The sequence below is a fragment of the Mus musculus genome, chromosome 4 (genome assembly GCF_000001635.26).
Source record: "Mus musculus strain C57BL/6J chromosome 4, GRCm38.p6 C57BL/6J".
NCBI classification, from domain to species: Eukaryota; Metazoa; Chordata; class Mammalia; order Rodentia; family Muridae; genus Mus; species Mus musculus.
Window position 1 is genome coordinate 4615092 of NC_000070.6, and position 12320 is coordinate 4627411.

At 37.9% G+C, this 12320-nt stretch overlaps 1 long non-coding RNA gene across 1 annotated transcript; it reads left to right on the forward strand.

Annotated features, from left to right (window-relative positions):
- Positions 1 to 7495: 7495 nt before the first annotated feature.
- On the forward strand, positions 7496 to 10399 carry Gm33259. The gene is made up of 3 exons (XR_881085.1): positions 7496 to 7518; positions 7944 to 8002; positions 9397 to 10399. It is a non-coding gene; the product is annotated as a predicted gene, 33259 (long non-coding RNA).
- The last annotated feature ends 1921 nt before the right edge of the window (positions 10400 to 12320 follow it).

A 12320-nucleotide genomic window follows, 5' to 3' on the forward strand; every position in this document is an offset into this window, starting at 1 on the left:
TCAGCCTTCTGAGGAACTTTAGCTCTACTCCATGTAAGGACATCTTTGGACTGAAGAGAATTAAAATCCTCCTGCTGTGCAGATGCTTCTCCCTATGAACTTCTCAACTAAAACAGTTTAGCTCACCTCAGATAGCTCCAGATGCACTAGGAGGTGTGGCTAGGCTGCTGGGTATGCTGTGCTGGATGAGTTGAAGCTGTCTGGTATTCACTAAGTGTGGATACAGGCTCCAAGCTGATCCCATTAGACTTTCTTCCACCAGTTTGAGTAGGAGTTTTTAAAGGGAGAATCAGAAGATGGAAGGGCATCAGACCTAAAGGGCATCATTACTCATTTGCCCCACTTGACTAAGTAGCTCAGTTCCTTTATCTTGACCTTATGTAAGTCTTCAGGACTCCAAACCAACTTATTCTCCACTTCTCTTCTTAACTTGACATGGATTACACAGAACTGAGCTTTTTGGAAAACCTTTTTTCTACTCCTGTGAGGGATGAGGATCTATGTCTACATTGTTTTGTCTTGTTTGTCATTTTTATTTTGTTTTGTTTTTTAGGTTGGGTTCCTGCCAAGCTTAAATTAGGGGCTAGTAAAATACTTGTGGAATAAATTATTGAATAATTCCTATTTTCAAGCCAACAATGAGTACAGTTTTGGAAACAGCCACAACTAATGATCCCAAGATTGATTTTGTAGTTAATTTTCTACACCTACACCTATGTGTTTTGGCATTCAGTTTTTTAAAGTTTTTTAAAGATCAGATTGATGAGGTGTGTGTGTGTGTGTGTGTGTGTGTATGTGTGTGTGTGTGTTTCTGGCTGGCTGGCTGGCTACTAAAACGGACTGGAGTCTACATCCAATGAACTTATACTGTGTGAGATATTTTAATAGATATCATCAAGGAAACAACAGTGGAGAACGTTAAATTTTTATGTCTAGGTAGATAACTTTTAAAATAAGTGAACAAAGAATCTTCGGGTGCAGTGGTTAATTGTCAACTGGACAGAATCTAGAATCACCCAAAAAAGGGGCTTCTAGTTATTCTTGTGCTTTATTGTCTTGTTTACATTGTGGTGAGAAAACTTACCTACTGTAGGCATACCATGACCATGATCCTAGACAGAGCCACTGTGTGCATTCACTGTTCTGTCTTTTCTTGCTATGTTGTCTTATGAAACCAGCTGCCCCAAGCTCTTGTTGCCTTACCACTCCCACAGTGATGAACTGCACCCTAGACCTATGAGCCAACAGAAGTCCTTTCTCCCTTAAGCTCCTTTTGTCAGAGTATGTTATCACAGTAAAAGATTAAAAACAAAATGAAAAACAAACAAACAAACCAAAAAAAAAAAAAACTGAGATAGGGCTGGAAAGATGGCCCAGGGTTTAAGAGCACTTACCAGGTATACATGTGATAAACATATAGGCAAAATATTCCTACACATAAAATTTTAAAACATATTTTTAAAAATTTAAAACAGGGCTGGTGAGATGGCTCAGTGGGTAAGAGCACCCGACTGCTCTTCCGAAGGTCCAGAGTTCAAATCCCAGCAACCACATGGTGGCTCACAACCATCTGTAACGAGATCTGACGCCCTCTTCTGGTGTGTCTGAAGACAGCTACAGTGTACTTACATGTAATAAATAAATAAAAAAAAAAAATTTAAAACAACAAAGAGAGTATACTGATACAGCATTTCCAAAGAAGAGAGGGTAAGCATTCAGTAAATTTCACTTCAAATAAGATAATATGGAATACGTTTACATTCAGTTCATGGTTACATTTGGCAACAGTAAGCTCTGTCTAGTGGACTAGGCCACACCCTGAAACTTATTATAAAACATGTCTTAGTTTTTTTATTAATAAATGTAGGTATACTCTATTGACAGAACATCTCTTGAATCAGCCAAACCCTAAGCACAGAGCAATATCAATTTTCGGATCTCATCTGGTCTCCTTATGAGAGGCTGTGCATTTAATCACATGGAAACACAGAATCTTGGCTTTCACATGCGGTCAATAGAGGTGACCAACTGTGATGTGTACAATCTTCCTTTCTAAACCTCTAACCTATAATTCCATTTATATCTGTTGAACTTAGTTTCTTCATTCAATAATGCGTATGAGTCTTGTTATGACAAGAGAATTCTAATAAACAAGACACATGCCAGGAAGGGGGTTGACTTTTTCTCTGATAGAAGACACAAAGTGAATAAGAGGAAACCTAAGAGAAAGATAAATACATTAATTAATAATTAATTTCATATTATGATGTTCTAAAACATGCCTTTTGGAGTTGCCAAAGCACCTACATGTACCACATACAAAAAGTACCCATCTTCACATCACTGTACCTCTCTCTTAACATAATATTTCTAATCGTGTTTCATTATATTTGAAAGTAGTAAGTTATACTTCAACTGTAGGCAAAACTAAGATAACTCACACTGTGATTGTTAATCTCTTTAAACAGTTGCTTAAATATGACTGTTGGTAAGGGATTAGAATTAAAAGTTATGGCATTGGACCCCATAGAGAACAACCACTGACTTGACAGCAATTTACCATCTAGTATAATTCAGTCTAATTTTTCTATTCCACCGATGTAGCCAAATAATGCCTCCCTCTGCCATAGTTAATATATATGTCTAAGAAATCCTATTTGCAATTATTGACTTATTATTTTATTGAGTGACATTATATTTCTTTAATAATGAACACAATCAACTATGATTATGCAGGATTGTTTTTATTTGGTTTCCAAAATTTAGCACCCATAAAATTACACAGTCAACATATCAACAATAAGATCATACAATGCCTTGTTACAACTAAAATAAATCTTTCATGAGAAATAGGAATATGTCTTTCCAAATTTCATTTTTTTCTGTACTTCAAAAATTTCTTTCAAGACTGTCTCCCCAGACTTAGAAATTTTATTTTATTTTTATTAGTGTACAATAGAATAGTAATTGACAATAGAGAGCATCTCCCCTTTCATTCTCTAGAAATATACACTTTTCACTTTTTAAAGATTCATTATATTTTATAAATTCTGTGTGTGTGTGGTGGGGGGAGGGGATAGTATATGTATATGGGTGCCAGTGGCTGTGGAGGTCAGCAACTAATTTGGGCACTCTGCAAGAACAGGAGAATTCTGAGCCTTCCTTTCATGTCAACAGACTCCCATGGATGTGGCTGAACTCTCTAGTAATGGTCACATTGCTTAAAAGAGTTTAATTAAGGTGGCCTTTCTCACTCATCTGAAAGAAGCTTAGCCAGAAGAGACAGTGAACTCCCCTTTCCCTTTTTACCCAGTGTGCTTACTCTGAGGAAAGCTCACCCTGGGACATAGCAAGAAGCTAAACAGAGAGCCCTGAACAGAAACCAAGGTGGGTAGAATGCTGATCCTGGATTTCTAACTTTGAGGACTCAGAAAACAGATTCCTCTGGCTTAAACCAATTCCCATTACAGTGTTATGCAGGCCAAGAGGACTGTTGTAGATTCTTTCCTTCATTTCCTGATCCTTTTAGTCTGATGAGTCCTCATCCTCTCCTCAAGAATAAGCAGATTCTGTGAGCCCCCTGCATTCCAGGTCTCTGTCTTGTCCCAGAGATGCCTACCACTGAGTTCTCTTTCCCAGCCCTTTCACCCTGCTCCTCACCCCATCCCTGATTTCAGCCCAGTTACCTTCCCCATACCCTCTCCAGCCAAGTTCCTTCTCTTCATCCACCTCTGATCCACTATTTTATTTCCCCTTTTGAATGAGATTCAAGCACCCTCCTTGGGCTTTCTCTTTTACTTACCTTCTTTGAGTCTATGGATTGTAGCATGTTTATGGATAATTCCCCTTATAAATGAGAACATAGCATGCATGTTCTTTTGGGTCTGGGTTCCCTCACTCAGAATGATATTTTCTAGTTCCACGCATTCGCCTGAAATTTGAATGATTTTATTTTAATAGCTGAGTAGTATCCCATTGTGTAAATGTACCACATTTTCTTTATTAACTCTTCCATTGAAGGACATCTAGGTTATTTCTAATTTCTGGCTATAATGAATAAAGATACCATGAATATAGTTGAGCAAGTTCGGGGTGATCCTTTCTGAGACTCCTAGCAGCTGGGGATATAGAGGTTGATGTGGTCTCCTCCTGTAGCCAGATGAGAGTTCCAGTGGAAGGAAGTGGGCATCAACCCAGCCACAAAACCTCTGACTCAAAATTTGCCTATGAGATAGATGTTCAGAGATGAGCATGGAGAAGAGACAGAGAGGATGGCCAGCCAATAACTGGCCCAACTTGAGACCTATTCCATGGGAGAGAGATCTCTGACACTATTAATGGAACTCTGCTATACTTGGAGTCAGGAGCCTAGCAGAACTGTCCTCTGCAAGACTTCTTCCAACAGCTGATGGAAACAGATGCAGAGACCCACAGCCAAACGTTATGTGGAGCATATAGAAAAGTGGGGAAGTATCTTGTAGAAGAATGGGGTAATGGATTGAGGGAGCTGGAGTGGTCAAGGACACCAAAAGAAGACTTATAGAGTCAACTAACCTGGACCATGGGTACTCACAGAGACTGAACCACCAACAAAGGAGCCTACATAGGCTAAACCTAGGCCCCTTCCACATATATAACAAATGAGCAGCATGATCTCCATGTAGTTCCTCTAACAATTGCAGTGGGAGTGACAGGCTGTCTCTGACTCTTTTGTGGGCCTTGGGTCTTTTTCTTTTAGCTTGTGCTTTGTCTACCTTCAGTAGAAGAGAATGTGCCTATTCCTGCTGGGACTTGATATGCCATGATGGATTGGTACTCATGGGGGGAGGAGGCTGCCCTGCTACATCCACTCCAGCAGTGACCTTCGTGACAGGCCCAAAAGCCTGGATGCAGTCCTGAGGTGAAAAGTTCATGGAAACTTAGTCTCTTGGAACCGTGGCATCCTGTATAACAAATGCTCCAAATCTGTCCTTGCTTTAGTTGGTGAACGGATTTGTGTGCTTTCCCTCAATATTGTTTTATTTATAAGAGCTTCTAATGATTGATTTCGACATATAGCTAAGTTAGATTAGTCTTCACCAGTGTTCCAATGTCCTAGGCAGTCCTTGAGCCATCCCTGAGCATAGACAGCTGAGCCACTGCCATACACAGGAATTTACAATGACCTAAGAAGAAGAAAGATTGTGGTCTAAGAAGGAACTAGAGTAAATATTTAGAACTGTAGATAGCTGAGTCATACCCATACACAGGAATTACAATGGCCTAGGGGGAAGGTGGACTACACAATAGACTAGAGTTGGAACTATGGCAAGGGCATGAAGCCCTTGCCCCTGGCTTCTAAGATTAAGCTGACCTTAGGTGGGGCTGCTTTTGATCACAGTTGGTTCCTGTTAGCTTTTAGTATGCATTCTTCTGTTTTGTTGTAAAAGTAATTTTGCATCAGATAACTTCAATGTACATTGGATGGCCTTAATGTATCACTTAACTTCTTTGTTTTCTGTAATATATAAGACTGATGCTCACTTTGACAAATTACATTCAGATACAGCACACTCCCTTGTGTCTGTGTCTGTCACCCTTTTCTCCCCAACTTCCTGCCCACCTGTCCAGAACCCTGATTTCTCCTATGGATTGAGGGAGGCCAACTGAGGCCTGTCCGAGGCACTGCCCTTCTCAGAGAAGAGGAGAGACTGAGGAAAAGGTTATGAAGGTGAGACTGAGAGATAAGGACAGAGGGGGCTGCAAATGGGATGTAAAGTGAATAAATAAATTAATCAAGAAAAAAGAATCAGGTTTCTCTGCTCATTTGGCAATCATTTTAGTTAGCCAATATACCTCTTTTTAAAAATGGGGCATTATCTATTTAACATGCATCTTTTCAGTAAAGAGAGACCACTTTAAAACTTATTATTTGTAAACTACACTGCTTTTGATATAGATATTAACTTTTTTGTTTTTCTGTGATAACAACACAGTACCTCCCTTAACTAACAGGAAAAAGTTCTACCTACACATAGGTCAAAATATTATATCATTTATCCTGATAATAAGTAATGTGCTTATGGTTTATAAAGAGTTAGAGATAGAAGGCAAAAGGGTCCATATACAACCGCTGCAATAAGTAACACATCTAGGCTATAATCAGTGCTGTAAAAGTTCAGTTATCTATAACTAAAGTAAGCACATTCAGGAAACATATAGAAAATGTACCGCTTAATGTATACTCTGAAATAGGAATGAAAAAATGGAACACTGTAAAATAAACTAATATTGAGAGAGTAATAAGGCTGGTGCTCTGTATATGTGGGCTCTGTATCCTTGGATTCAAACAACCATAGAATAAAAATATTACTCTTAAAAAACATGCCTGAACTTGGACACATGTGGATCAATTCCTTCTCACTATTCCTTTCATATACAAGAATGTAGCTTGTATGCAGATACTTCACCAATGGTTTAAGAATCATGAGTGTCCAGAGTTTGATATACATTGAGTTCTGGAGCCCTAAAGGAACATGGGACCATTTTATCAGGAAAAGGTGCAAAGAATATAAACTAATCTTAAATTTTAGAGGACTCCCACAAATGTGCTCATTATAAGTGTTTTATGTAAATCAGCTTTATCTTGGATTTCACTTGGAAACAGTCTATTGTTACTGTTAATGCTACTTGTTACTTATGCCCTGAAATTTAAAGAAAGTTATTAATTTAAAACATCCTTATTCTTATTGTTATTCATTAACATTTCATTAATTCATGTTTCTTTTCCATACATATCCTATACGGAAAATGAGATTGTCTTCACTACCATAGACTCGTTTTCATTTCTACCCTGGAAGCCCTACTACACACTTTTATCTGCTATGGTAGTCTGGCATTAGTTTTTGTTGAAATAGAGCCCAAAGCTTTCATCCAAACACTAGAGAGACTCAGAGTTGTCTCAAAAATGGAAGTAGGATGATGGCTAATGTCTACGAACTCACTAATCAACTGTTTACTATGGTTCAGCTGCCCAACGGAGTATACTCCTTAGCCTGTGCTCTTTACCTTCACTTCCTGGTTTTGGTTTTATTGCAACCTCAGGTTCCACATCACAATTTGTCACTGAGCATCTAGTATAACCTGTGAATGTCATGACTTTCAACTCCAAGGCTCAGGGCTTACTTTCCAACCCTGACTATCCATGCTAATTATCAAACACCTGGTCATACTGTATTCCCTTTCCCTACTACATGGGCAGCTAACCCCAGATGGTGTCAAATGTATTCGCCTTGAGTATTATGGTGACTGGTAAAGATTTCATAGCATTTTACAGGCCTTTCTCTTTAGGAGAGGCTGGAAAAGCAGTTCTCACTGAGCATCTAGTGTAACCTAAAATTAGTCATGACTGACAACCTAGGAACAAGGACAAAAATTCTGGACAGCTAAGCTAAACATGGGTTTCTATTTTCCAGGTCTTAAGGAAGCCAAGGAATTCTATTAATTCTATGCAGAACTTCATGACTCTCAAATTTGTATGTAAGTATGTGTCATACTAACAGCAAATATCAAGACCTATTCCAAAGCCAATGCACATTAGCTATTCTTTCTTATTCTGTGTGAGTGTTGATCTTAGCAGAGAGAGAAAAAGACAGGGGAGGTAGGAAGCCTGGGCTGTTTGAATGAGCGTAATGTTCTTGTATTTTCTAGGACTGCTCAAATGCCGTCTTGGTTTCCTAAGTAAGCACACCAAGTGCTTAAAGATGAATCATAGCAGAGACAGAGATTGGCTTTTTTTGCTCTTTAACAATTTATGTTTATTTGATATTAAAATTTAATATAACAGTCCCTGTACTTGGTTTTTGTTTTAGAAGAAGCTTTGTTTTTATGTGTAGCTAAAAGTCAAAGAGAATTAGTTATATTTGAACTCAAGGATGCTTGTTATGTCTGTGGTCGCTTCCTAGTTGCAGCTCTGCTCCATCCCTGAAGGAAACCAATGGAGGAAAGGGTCCAATCATCTAAGGTTAGTTTTTTCAACACCATTTTGTAGTTTAGTTCTATAAAGTCCAGAGAAGGGAAGCTTAATTCTTAGAATATATTAGTTACTGTTAATGTAACTGTTAGTATAACAAATGTATGAGGGGAATTTACTGTGACTCAGGGTTTAGAAGTTCCATTCCATGAATAAGTGCCCATTGCTTTTATGTCCTCATGAGAAATGATGAGTAAAAGGGTTTGGAAGAAAGGTAGGATCCCACAGTCTCCTTTAGTGGAATGTCCCCAATAACATAAGGTCCTCCAAATAGACCCTCCCTACTACCTCTTAAAAGTTTATTATCCTAGTGTCCAAGAATATTTAATGCATGGAGATTTACTAGATATTCAGTTTCTAAGTTATAATCCAGATGCTGTTTAGGAATTGGCTATTACACAGAAGTTTTAAAAATCACAGCTGAATTTTGGTAAAGGAAAACAGCCAGATTGCAACCTATATGATGTATGATTTCTTTTATGTGCCTTTCTAGGAAAGGCCCAAAGTGAATATTAGAAAATGACATAGTGTTTACAAGCAAGCAGGTTGGGACTGAAATAAGGCTTACCCACAAACAGTGAGCATAAAAGAATTTGAGAGATGAGGGACTTTTTTCTTATCTTGATTCCGGTGGTAGCCATGTGATTTAAGTGTTTTGAATATGCCAGTAAAGTCACTTTTATCATTGACCAAATTATCAAATTGTTAAACCCCTAAAAAATGGGTAAATATTTCATCATTTATAACTATCACAATATGAAAAAGGTTAACAATCCATCTTTGGTATATAGTACAGTACAGTCCGTGCTAACATGGCTACTTTACCACTGGCCAGATGGTTTCATTTGTAGTGCCCTCCTGTGCCCTCAACACTGACCTACTTTATAAGACAGAATTCAGCATTCCTGCTGTTCAAGATAATGAACTGAAAACATTGCCCCTGTCAGGGTGCAAGTCCGGTTGCCAGGGAGCATGACTTTGGACTTGCTGGCCATAAGAGGATAACTTAGAGCACTGCAATTTTTCCATTCAAGCAGAGACAGAGTGCAGTGATTATCACCAGTTAAGTCAGCTGATTAGTGCTCAAAGAGAGCGAGTCAGTAATTGATCAAAAACATTTTTTTTTAAATTTCAGAATCATAGGAGTAAAATGATAAGGAGAATAACAAGACCAGAAAGAATGGTCCTTCCTGAGTAATATTGACATTGGTTAGCCTAGAAGATTTCAAATTCCCTTGGCCATGGCACAAGTTACACATGAGGCCTTTGATGGGGGAAATACTGTTTTCTTGGCGAGCAGATATTGGGGGTTAGCATCTGAACTTCTACTCCAGAGCAAGTGCTGGGCCATTCAGTGTGCTTTCTCTGCTCTGCTCCCCACACAGTTCTGCAGAGTTAGCCTGGAACTTTCACCCACATGGAGGTAAATGACTTGGATACTTCTGCGTGACTGTTGACTCATCATGAATTGCCTGGATCAAAGGAACGAGGAGGAATAGTACTTACATCTTGTTCTGACTCAACTGCCGATAGTGATGATTCTTTCAAGGAACCTAAATTTCTATCTTACCTTCTTATCAAAAACAATGAGGGAACCATCATCACTGTTTTAAAAAGCATATTAGAAACAGACACATGTATATAGTTGATAGAGTTGGCAGTGGTACTGCATTGCATCAAGATGGGATGAAGAAAATGCTAAGTGACCCATCACTTAGCATCTAAGCCACGTGCCACATTTGGAAAGCTTTATTTTTGTTCCTGGAACTTTGGCCTTAGGATGGTCCACCCAAACTAGTGGGGTTTCCATAGGGCTCCTAGCAGGTTACCCTGGCCTGCCGACATTGTACCACAGTACTGACTCTCAGTGTTATGCATCTCCTGCTTGGAGATTCTTTCATAATTCTCTTTACCTTTGCAGAGTCATATTCCAACTCTTACATCATTTCATAAAACCAAACACTTAACACACAAGAAAAGCTGTCTTTATTTTTTGTCACTTAGCATATTTGCTGAGGATCAGCATTATATTTACTGTTAGAGTTTTTAATGTTCTTTAAAGTACTGGATTTACACAAAGCTAATCGGCATCCCAGTCCAGGCACCGGATTTTGAATGAAGTTGCCATAATCTGTTTCCTACCAGGCCCTCACAGAAGCATCTGTCCTGAGGAAAATCACAATAGTGACTTAATATATTTTAATGGCATCTTTCCCACTGAATTCAAAGTGAGGTATTCATTTTGTCATCTCAACTGTGGAACTTGAGTACTTTATTTTAAAAAAGAAATGTATGCAGGGCCTTTAATAGAGCAGTTATTTCTCACTGCCTAACAATGCAATCTTGTAACACATTAATAAATTTAGTAGACAGCCCAAATGAACTTCCTTATTATGTGTCAACCAAAACATACATTTCTTATTGGAATTGCTTTAATGAAAATTTCTTTCATAAATATGAAAGTTTTGAAGTGGCCTTTTTATTTTTCTTGAATTGTTTATTTCTTAAAGCAATTTTCAGACAAAAAGAAGCTAAAAACCATTTCTGCTCATTTTTGACAGTTACATGGATATCAACAGGACTACATTATATTTATTGAAATGTACTTTATATTACAGTGTGGGGTGGATCTGCACACTTATGGGTTATATAATGATGTTCTAATCTATAGCTTTATCACACTTAGGGTGGATATTTAGACAAATAACCATCATGATGTGAGTGATGCAGGCACTCAAACTATAGAAGGAGAGAAAAGAAACAGAGCATTCTTACATCTTTTAAGGCAGATTTGTTAAAGTAAGGACGTAGGTTATGGTAAAAAGGAAATCCCAAGTCAAGCAACAACTAAAAAGTCAATGAGGGAATGAAGAGAAGATCTGTCTGCCACAACTGAGTGCAGTTGAATCTTATATATTGTGCAAAGGCATACCTGTAAGAAGCGTGCTACAGTTGACAAAATGATAACAATACATCCTATTGTGTACCAAGGGTCTAGCAAGTGCATGGCTGCTTCATCCTAGAAAAAGTATCCATCCCAGAATCTCCTGAGAGGAACAAGTGGCAGTCCCACACAAAACTGTCAGAGGAAAGAAGGTGATAAACATTATTCCCTGCATCACTGTACAGAGCTATCCACAGGGGCAAGTCAAAAAGAAATGAAGAATGTAAACATACCTTGTGATATAGTAACTCTTATATTTTATAAGACTTTATACATACAATTTGACAAGTCAAATACTACCATAAATATTTTCTACTGTCATAGGAATATATAGTATACATGTATGTTATATACCTGGTGAGGGGCTGGAAAGATGGGACTGGGTGAGTTTATTCCAGGTTTCCTTTTCTACACATAGGAAAGAAATGGTCTTACTTGACAGCATTAGTGCCAAGCAAAGCTGAGATGTAGTTCTTAGAGAAAGTTAAAATGTGAAGGGAATCCAAAGAAGAAGCCATAATCCTAGCAAAAATTAGATCAGGGGAGTGGATGTGGAGAAAATCTAATAAGTTTCTTTTTAAGACGTGAACCATCTGTATAATTTTAAGCTTCTCTTTGGCTCATCTAAGGCCTATGATATTGCTCTAATGAGAACTAAGGGTTTTTTTTTCCTTTTTTTTTTAAACCAAGCAGTATGGATTTAAAGAAAGCTTTAAGCAAAAATACAAAGTAAGATCTGATTCCCTAAACAACAGAGTTGAAGAATTCCCATCATTTTCTGAGTATTCAGTATGAGGAAGAACAAAAGTAACAATGAAACTGTCACAGTGATGAAGACATAAAATAATGTTGTTAAGAGATTAAGTTGGACAAAAGGATTAAGCCCAGTAGTTAATCTTCCAAAAGAACATAAGGGAGATCTATGTATGAAATTAATGCTTTAATAAAGTTAAAATACAAACATAATGAATTTCAATCTAGTTAACCAGAATCAAACATGTGACGGCAAGAAGAAAAATACAAAACAGAACAACAGAGGAAGCAGGCTATCCAACAGAAGGAAAACATGCCAGATACCAGCTTATATTGCTGTATTACAATATTAGAAGTGAAACTCAAGCAAGCCATTGGTTCAAATGTAATAGGGGTTGCCCTGTCTGTTGGTTTAATTTTACAACACAGCATCCTTTCCGATAATATGCATTTCGTTTTCCAAATAACAATAACTGAATTATGTGGTTTTCAGAGTTATCTTTAGTTTCTTATTAAATTAAACATAAAAAAATCTATGGAAAGTGTGATACATCAAATCAAGGACATGGATCCTTGAATGATTCAACTCTGGCCTGGGGTCCAGATAGAGCT